A 10,043-nucleotide genomic window follows, 5' to 3' on the forward strand; every position below is an offset into this window, starting at 1 on the left:
CACTTTGATTGTAGGTGGTGGCATATTCCCTGACGCTCAAAATCAAGACCCTCAGTGCAGATTCAGCCTATTCTCTGGGGTTGAATCCGAAACCGAGTTCCCAAGAATTAGAAAAGAGCCACACAACACTTTATCCAGCGAAAGGAGTTTAAGGGTCAGCTGGAATCAGGCTGGGACTTTCTAGGGATTCTAGAAGGTTGGCACCTGTGACACTTGGGGATCCTCCAGCTTCACAGTCACCATCTCTAAGCAAAGTTGTTTGTTCTCTCCTTGGCTTTCCCACACGATTCTGAACAACCATGCATTGACTGGCCCATATACCACCAGGTCACAACTGCCCCTGAGCTTGTGAAGAGCAAGACGCTGACGCAAGCCAGCATCCCTGGCCCACAAGGCAGTGCGTGGACCAAGTTTAGTGCCTGAGATCAAAGAAACGGCGCCAGGTATCTAGGCTCTTGTGGTCCCAGAACACTGACCCTGGAAGAGCCCTCCAAGAACTTCTAGTACTCCAACCCCTCCCCGTACAGATAAGGAAACTGAGGTCTGGGAAGGAGAAAGGTACACACAAGGAAGTACTTGAAGACAGCATCATGACTTGTTTGTCTCTGTTTTCTCAGAACCGGCACAGGACCAGACACAGAGCAGGCATCAATAGCTGCTGAATAAATGAATGAATGAACAAAGGAATGAATGAACTCAGCTAGTCGTAACAAACCTAGAACTGGAAGTCAAACCTCTTTCTTCCTCTTTCTTCATGCCTACCCAACTCATCCTCAAACTTCCATTTGACCAAAACTACAAATGCCCTTCCATTATGTACCCAGAATTCTCTTGGAATATTCACCCAGAATCCCCTTGGGTTGCTCACCTGGAATCCTGGCTCTTCATCTCAGAAAGTAGAACTTTCGGAAGACCAACCAAAGGCATTTTGAGGGCAAAGGCGTGAAAATTCTGGCTGCTAAAACAGCTTTTCCAAGTGCATTGGACGAAGGTCTCCAGCTGTGAAAAGGAGCATAGAATTAAGACAGCTTTCAGTCCTCACCACCACCTCCAGCCCTGCGTTCCCCACATAATGGTCACTGGGAGATATTAGCATCTAAATTATTTTAAGGAGATATAATAAGATTCACCCAGCAGGCCATTAATGACGAAAGAGATTATTGCTGGAAAAAATCCAAGACTGACTTTGAGCAGAATTGGTTCATCGAAATGACCCTTTCCCTGCACCTCAGATGATCCTGGTCCCCAGAGATTATACAGATTTGAAAAGTAACTGCCTTGGAACATGCTCACGTTTATGCAAGAGGATCTTGCGGAAGGAATCTCTGGAGAATTAAGGTCAGGAGTGCATAGCAGTGAGATAAATGAGATGTTCCCTGAATCGTAAGAATCCTCTGTGGCAGAATTTACAGGAAGTATCTCCAGTCTCCGTATTTGGCAGGCATCCAGCCAGAGTTGTCAAGTATTAGATTAATTTTAATTCAATGCAAAAAACCACATTAGTGTAGTGTTGCAATTGAGAGTTGAAACATACAAAAAGCCAAGAGTCCTTGAAGTGAATCATTCTAAAACCTGAGCATCATTTCAAGTGTCCATCAAAAAAGGCACATGCTTTTCAGGACATTCCCCAGCTATCTGCCACTTTCGAATTGTACAATTTAGCCGGGTAAATGAGCCATTTGGCAGTGACCTGAAGGTATGGAGCTGTTGATTAATGTTACTTCACAGGTCCTGGTCACAGGAGTTAAGGTTCAAATTCCTTGATGTGGCATTCAAGACCCTCCATGATCTCGTTTCCAATGCCTGTCACAACCTCATCTTTTAGGACAACCCTCCATGTTTTGTAGGCTGCAGTCGCGCCAGCCCTTTGATTACCACTGGTAATCTTCCCGCCACACTTGACTTGCACTCCTCACTTAATCTGCTCCACTCAGAGCCCTGGAAGGGAGCAGCCCCAAATACCATGCATTACCAGGGCACCCCCTCTTCCAAGCCCCAGCTTAGTGTTGAGGGGGAGCAGAACATCAACCCCTGCAGGATCCCAGAGCTGATGGAAACTCATTACCTTACAGCAGACTGGCCTGAATTGAAGAAGCTCTGACAGTTAGGAAATTAGAAAACTCTTGGGACAGAGATTATATGGCCCTCAGCCAGCTCGAGTGAGTACTAGAATCCAAGACTTAAAAGAACTTGGTGGAGCAGAGGTACCCATTCCTAAACCAGCATTCCTGATGGGGGTGGGTATTTGGCCACGATGAGTGAGTGATAGGCTACTGATGGAAGGGAAGGGCAGGTGAAGGCATGAGAAGTCAGTTTCCTTACTTGGGTCTCGTTTCCCTCATCTGTGTAAGATGGGGGACCAGAGTTGGGGTGGGAAATAACCGATTAGTGTGCCCCATTCTCCCTTCCCCCTTCCGTGGCAGAAATTGCTAATGGAGTACCACGTCTTTCCTCCCAACACAGCTTCCAAGTCTGTCTCAACACAGTATTCCAAACAATCACTACAGCCTCCTTGACTATGAAACTATTTGCCAGCCCTAGATATGCTCTACTCTCCCAAGTATAAAGAGAAGTGTAGAGCATGCCCACCTTTCAGCCAGCAATGGCCCGCTCTGTCTTTCTCACATGGAATCTCTCTGACTCTCACCTTCCTGCCTCCTTCTGTCACTTACAAGGACTCTTGTGATTACATTGGGCTCACCCAGGCAATCCGGGAGAATCTCCCCATCTCAAGATCTTTAATCACATCTGTAAAGTTCCTTTTGCCATGTAAAGTAACATATTCACAGGTTTGGGGGGTTAGAATGCAGACATCTTGGGAGGCCACTATTCTGCCCACCACAGATAACCTCATGGGATTGTGTCTAAGGATCAGATAAGATGATGCATGCAAATAGCTTAAACCCAGTGCCCAGTACTTGGTAAACGCTCAGTAAATATAACTCATATACTGTTATGTTCTCCACCCTCACCCTGTACTTACTGCAAATAAGTGTTCAATAAATATTAGAAACTATTGTTGTTGGTATGTCCTTGAGCCTCCCAGCACTGCTCCTTCACATTGCTTCACTGGTATTTGTTATACTATATCGTACATAATTGTTTACATGTCTCTTCCCCATCTCTTCAAAGAAAGCAATGCAATAGCCTCCCCCAGGCCTGGCATAAAGTGGGCTCCCAGGAGAGAGGTTCCAGGAAAGGCTGAGTAAGGACAGAAACTCACGGCTCTCAGGGCAGTGGGCATAGCTTTGGGGTGGATTCCAGGCCTCTGATTCTCGGGACAAAGGTGGGGGCCACTATCCAGCCTTCACTGGTGGCCCACTGAGCTGGGCAGGAGAGATTGAGCAGCGTGACCCCACTTCTGCCCCTTGATAAGATGCCAGTCTTCTAGAGGAAACGTCCAACACAAACAATTAACCTTGATGCGCAGGAGCCATGCTTGGAGCCGAGCGGGAGCTCGGTCTGCATTTGGGCAAAGAAAGAAATGCATGACTGAGATATCAGCCACTGGCCTGGAAATTTTCCATTTAGCAACGTCACTCTCTTCTGTTGGGAGAGCACGGTGCTCTCACACATGGATGTGTATGATGTACACGTGTGTGCGCATGTGCATGTATATGTTCGTGTACACATGCGTGCACACAGAGTCACGTGTGCATGGGCGTGCACACACATGAACATACAGGCACACGCACACTACCGTCCAGCCGTATGGACTACCTGACTTCCTGAACTCATCGTGCCCTATACTGGCCCCCCTCCCAAGGCCTTTTATACCTGCTACATCCCCTTTCCGGAACATACTTTACCCTTGACTGTTTTCACCTAGCTGCCTCTTTTCCACACTTGAACTTTCAGCACTCAATATTTATTGTAAATGACGGTTTACTTTTTTGCCCGAGCAACAAAATACACAAGTCTATTTTGCTTACGTTTATACTCTTAGTGCCTAGCATGGGCCTGTCATGACTGTTTGTAAAATGAAAGGGGAGGTGGGTGGATGGATGGATGGATGGATGGATGGATGGATGGCCATAGAAACACATCGTTAGTTCCTACCCAGGCTTACTGCAGGGAAACTGTTTGAGCCTCGGTGCCCAGGATATCTTGTCTGTGCCCCAAAATGGCCATAATAGTTTCCTATGCACCGGCTCCTCCAGGGCTCTTGGGGTATCTCCAGAATAAGGAATTAGGGGCACCCCATAGTTTACCTGTGCTCTAGAAGCACATTCAGAACCTGCAAATATTATCCCAGCAGGACAGCCCCGTCCTCTCGTGGACATTTAGAAACACTGTGACTAAGTGAAAGCCCATTGCTGATAGCGTATCGGGGAAATCTCCATGAGCTACAGTGCCTTGTCCCGCTCCAAACTGATGGCCACGCCACGCTGAGAGATAACAGCATGAGGGCTCCTGGGAGGAGCTGGTGGCTGAGGACAGGGATGAAAAATGGCTACTTCGAGCTGGGTTTCCGTGTAGGTTTGTTTTGAGACAGAACAAATGAGGTTCCTGCCCTTGGGGAAAGCATTGTTCAGACTTTTCTCTCTGGGAAAGACAGGAGTAGGGGGCATAGCCTGGATCATTTATAAAACTTACATGGCCCTCCCCCCAACACCACACCTCACTACCACTCCTCCACCCCCACGCCCTGAATCTGGCACCTGAGAGAGCTCAGAAAACCAGCCTCCTGACAGTCTTACTCTCTCCTCTGTCCTCCATGCCAAGCCTGCTCCTTTTCCTGGGGTTCCCCCTTGGTGAATGATGCCACCATCCACAAACCTCATAGCTCACAAACCTGTCTTCCCAAAATCTCCCCTCATTCTCCTCCTGCCCCTCCCCCATCTCATGAGCCTTAAGCCCTGTCAGTCCGTCAGTCCGTCCTCTTAAATAACTGAATGCTCCTTGCCTTCCACCACATCGCCCCATCCTGAATCAGCCCTGGCATTCCAATCTGAACGGTTGAAAAAGTATCTCACAGCTCCCCCACTTTTTCAGCCTCTTCCCAACTCAACTCATTCTCCCAGAGTCATCCTTCTAATATACATTATTCCTTTGTGCAAAAGCATCATTTGAGCACCTACTATGTGCCACGCCTTTTGTTTAGTGCTGAGAATGCAAACACAAACAAGACACAGGGCTGGGTATCATTCTCCTGTTCAAAGGCCTTTGATGGCCAGCCAGTGCCTGCACAGCAGAGTGCATTGCCCTTAGCACGTCAGCAGGACCTTGCAGGACGAGTCCTCAAATTAACCTCTTTGGCCACAGCTCCCCCCAAAAGCCCAAAGGTTCGATCAGCACAGAAGAACTCACTGTCCCCCACACCACACCCTCTCATGACTCCGTGCCTTTCTTTCTCCCACTTCCTTCTTTCTTTTCCCCTTATCAAAGTCCTCCCCATCCTTCAATGAGAAATGGCTCCAGTGACATTTCTTCTGTGGAGTTGCCATAATCCTCCAGGTTGGAATTAATCACCCAATTCTCTTCGCTTCTAAAGCATAGCTCTAAAACCAGCATTATAACATTTATTTCTTCCGGGTTTGTGTCTTAGGTAATGAAGTGGAAATTATTATCTAACGGCTGCCACCAGGATTTCTCTTAGGGAGGAAAATGTTGTCCTTTGGGAAAATACCTTGAACTCTAGTCCCCAGGTCCTTCCCTTGGGGTTCTCATCTGTGTTCCTGGGAAGGAGGGAGGGAAGTTCCCTCTGTGTACTGCCTCCCCCAGGGTCTTCTCTGAGGAGACGGCACGGAGCAGAAACATGAATGAAATGAGCGAATTATGGAGGATAGGCCTTCGCGCGGAGTAAACGTGCGCTGGGGTGAACTATTGTGATGGAGTCAGGGAATTAGATGCTGTCACTAGTGTGTAATCTTCTTAGGGGCACAGGAGCCTGCGCAGGGCCACCTGTGGATCATGTCTGCAGGAACCCACATCAGCACATGCGTGCACCACAAGTTCTGCCCTCAGTTTCAGGAGCTTCACAGACCTTCTGAAGCCTTGCTGTAAAGATCTGGTGGGGAGGAAACCAGTCAGTACATGGCTGCCTTGAAGCACAAAGGTGAGGCTGGAAGAGGCAGAAGATGAAGCCAGAGCCACAGGCAGAAGACTGGTCAGAATGGCTCTTGAATGACAGGGGGCTTGGGCCAGTTCTAAGTTGATGGGCTACCATTGATATGTGATGTCAAAGTCATTAGAGGATGCAGAAAGATTTAGGAAGAGATGCAGACAAGAGATGATACGAGGCAGCAAGGACAGGGAGAAAGAGGACGAACTGAAGAAACGTCTAGAAGAGTTGTATTAGTTTCCTATGACAGCTGTAACAAATTAACACAAATGTCTTGTTCCCACCGAGTTCTGGATGCCTGAAGTCAGTTTCAGTGGGCTAGAGGCAAGGTGTTGGCAGGAATGGTTCCTTCTGGAGGCTCCAGGGGAGATTCCCTTTCCTTGCCTTTTCTGGCTTCTGGAGGTTGCCTGCATTCCTCATGTCAGGACCCCTCCCCCCACTCATTCCAACCTCTTGTTTTGGTCATCACATCTCCTTCCTTTTCCATAGTCTAATCTCCCTCTGCCTCCCTTGTATAAGGATGCTTGTGATTACATTTAGAGCTCACTCAGATAATCCAGTATAATCTCCCCGTTTTAAGATCTTTAAATCAATCCCATCTGCACAATCTTGTTTGCCATATACGGTAATAGTCACAGGTTCCAGGAATTAGGACACAAATATCTTTGGGGGCTGTTATTCAACCTACCACAGGGTTAGACTGACAAAACTTGGCACTATATGGGGTTGTGTGAGCTGGAGGGATGGAAGGTGTCCAGGAGGCTGTGCGGTGACCAGCTTGAGCTGCCACCCAGGGCTGCCTCCATTCATCAACACCGAGGGCAGAGAGCAGGGGCCCCCTATCAGATGTGTCCTGCAAGCCACCCAAGATGGCCTTCAGGTCTAGAGTTCAATGGTGCCTTCAGGAATGGCCCCAGAGGGTGGAGAGCCTGCTGTGAATGGTGGGCTAGAAGAGTAAGACTGAGAAGAGCCATGGAGGGAGGATGGGAGCTTGAAGAGAGATGAACAGCCCATGAAGGAAACCAGAAGCAGCAGCCAGAAAGGCTGAAAGAAAAGCCCGTGACTGCAGTGTCGCAGGTGCTGTGGGGATTTTCAAGGTGAGGCGAGTCATTCCCGGTGTGGTGTCTGAGGCAGCAGAGGTGAGAAGTAAAGATGAAAACAGAGGCGTTGCCATTGGATTTGGCCATTAGCAGGTTTTAGGGACATGGAGGAGCCAAAAGCTAGACTGCACAGGACCAAGAAGGGAAAGCAAACTGTGAAATCCACTAGAAAAGAGACAATGATTTTTTAAAATAAGTAAATAATTACTAGCCTTCATCAATTGCCTGCTCACCTACCATGATCTCAGTTCTTAATCTACACATCGACCCAATGAGAAGTTACTATGGTTGTCTTTGTCACAGGTGAGGAAACAGGCTCAGAGGGTAAAGGAGCTTTCCCAGCATTATACTTGCCAGGAAGCGGCAGCAGAAGGATTCAGTCCCAGGCTGGCTGGCTGCAGAGCCCTGGTTATAAGCCACGAGGCACCTTGGCCTCCACCTGCTACCTTCACACACTTTCCACGGGTCACCAGCTGGGTCATCCTAGGCTCAGACACCAGACTTTTAGCAGCCCATATGTAGGGGTGGGCTGCGTGTGACTCACTCCTCTGCCTCCTTCAAGGTGCCTGGAGAGTCACTTATTTGTACAAACTTCCATGTAAAAATCCTTCCTGCCCTATAGAAATCCTCCTGAGGCAAGATCAGAAGCTGTGGCCTCTTGTCCCAGACTTCTACTGAGCAGGAGGTATGGTGGCTTTTACTGGTCTCCCTAGAGGTCCCTCTGCAACATCACTAGGCAGTCACAATTCATCCCTGGGACCGCTGAGCTCAGAGAACGTGTAGAACACAAGGACCGCTCAGGATCCCGGCACCTGGGACCAGGATACCTGCTACCTGGGCTCACACAGCATTTCTGTGCAACATGCTGCCACCTGCACAACCGGGCTGGTCCTCCAATGCTCCAGTCACACAGATGAGACCCTTTCCATTGTGGGTGGCCACCAGAAGACACCTTCCAGGACCAACCAGGTCCACTCTGACCCCAACCTCTGGTCTTAGCCACAGCCTAACCTCTGCCAGGCTGCGGTGGCAAACGGCTGTCTGCCTGGCTAGGCTCCTACCAGGAGTGAGAGGGATGGAGAAAAAGGAGACAATCTCTGTTTACCCTGTGTTCTTCTCAATTATTTGGTGTGAGACCTTTGCCATCAATCTCTATACATATTGAGAAAGAGATAGTTAAGGGCACAGGTGCTGACATAAGATACCTGGGTTCAAATCTGGCTCCTTTACTTACAAAAAGGGGATGCTGATGAATTTTTTTACCTCTCGGTAGCTGAATTTCCTTATCTGTAAAAGTAGGATAATACTAATAAAAGTGTACCAAGTTAAGTGCCTTAACTATTACCCTTGTACAGAAGTTAAAAGATGCAATCAATCTGGTTTCGAATCCCAGCTCCTATTAGCTGTGCAGCCTTGGGTGAACTGTAAACTTCTCTGTGTCTCAATTTCCTCATCTATCAATAAGGCTGGTGATCATAACCATATCTACCTCATTGAGTTATTATGAGGATTAAATGAGTCAGTGTTCCTCAATCACTTAGAAAAGTGCCTGGTGCAGAGGAAGCACTGTGTAAATCTTAGATATTATTATTTAATAAACATTAGCTATTATTATAAATAAACATTGTGTGGTTTTTACACAAACAAGATCATATTGTCAATATTGTTCTGCAACTTCTGATATTGCTAACAATGTGTCTTGCATTTCGCGGAGGTATTTTCATGTCAATACTAAGGGGGTACCCTGCTCTTTTGAAACACTGCCCCCCCGGCTTACTGCACTGAACCATAAGAAGGAAGAACCCAGCTTATTTAACTGTTCCCCCTATTGGTGAGCACTTAGGTTGTTCCTAAGTTTTCACTTTTATAAACCATGTTGCAAGGTCATCCTTGCTCTCTGATTACTCATGTGAGTATTTCTCTGGGACAGGTCACTATAGGGGCATGGGTGCGTTGCAAGGTATGTGCATTTTACTTGTTGATGGATGCTAAGTGGCTCTCTAAAGAGGTTCAACCAATTCACATTACCACGTGTAGTGCATGAGACTACTCATTTCCTTCCCCTTCCCCTACATGAGATATTTTATCTATATTTATACATTTCTATAAGTCTTAAAGGGACATAAAGCTCATGTTACTATGTATTTCCCTCTTTCTCGTGAGGGTGAGTATCTTTTCATATGTTTCTAGCCATTTGTTTTTCTCTTCTGTGAGCTGCCTATTTACAGCTTTGGTTTGATTTTCTGTTGGGTTATTTGTCTTTTTTTAATTGATTTTTAAGGCTTGATGATTGATTGGATGTGGGGAATTTGGAAGGCAAAAGAATTAAAACTCACACCTGGTCTTCGGGCTTGGACAAATGTGGAGAGCACGGGATGGTTCACTGGCCTGGGAGGACCGAGGGGACAATAGCCAGGTGCAGCTACAGGTGAGATAGAGGGTGGGGCTCCGGCCTCTGGGCTGCTGCCATATCCTCTGGCCCTCACACACAGGGTGGCTTGGCTCTAAGTGGAACCCTGGCCCTGCAGGGCCCCAGACCTTTAGCATTAGTGATCATAAGTCACAAACAGCCAACAGCTATTGAGGGCCCACCATGTGCCAGTTACCATCCTAGGCAGGGGGAACACAACAGTGAACAGATAAGAACCTGCTCTTGGTGAGTTTATGTTATAATATAAAGGAGACAAACATAAATAAACGAGATAATGTCAGACAATGGTAAGCGCTGTATCGGGCAATAAAATAGTAACAATAAACAGTACAGGTGGCGAGTGCCTTGGGTTGGGTGGTCAGAGAAAGATTTTTGGAGGCGGCAACATTTGATTCTAGATCTACACGATGAAAAGGAGCCCTGCCCAGACCTGGGAGAAGAGCATTCC

Source organism: Rhinolophus sinicus, linkage group LG06, assembly GCF_036562045.2.
Source record: "Rhinolophus sinicus isolate RSC01 linkage group LG06, ASM3656204v1, whole genome shotgun sequence".
Lineage (NCBI taxonomy): Eukaryota > Metazoa > Chordata > Mammalia > Chiroptera > Rhinolophidae > Rhinolophus > Rhinolophus sinicus.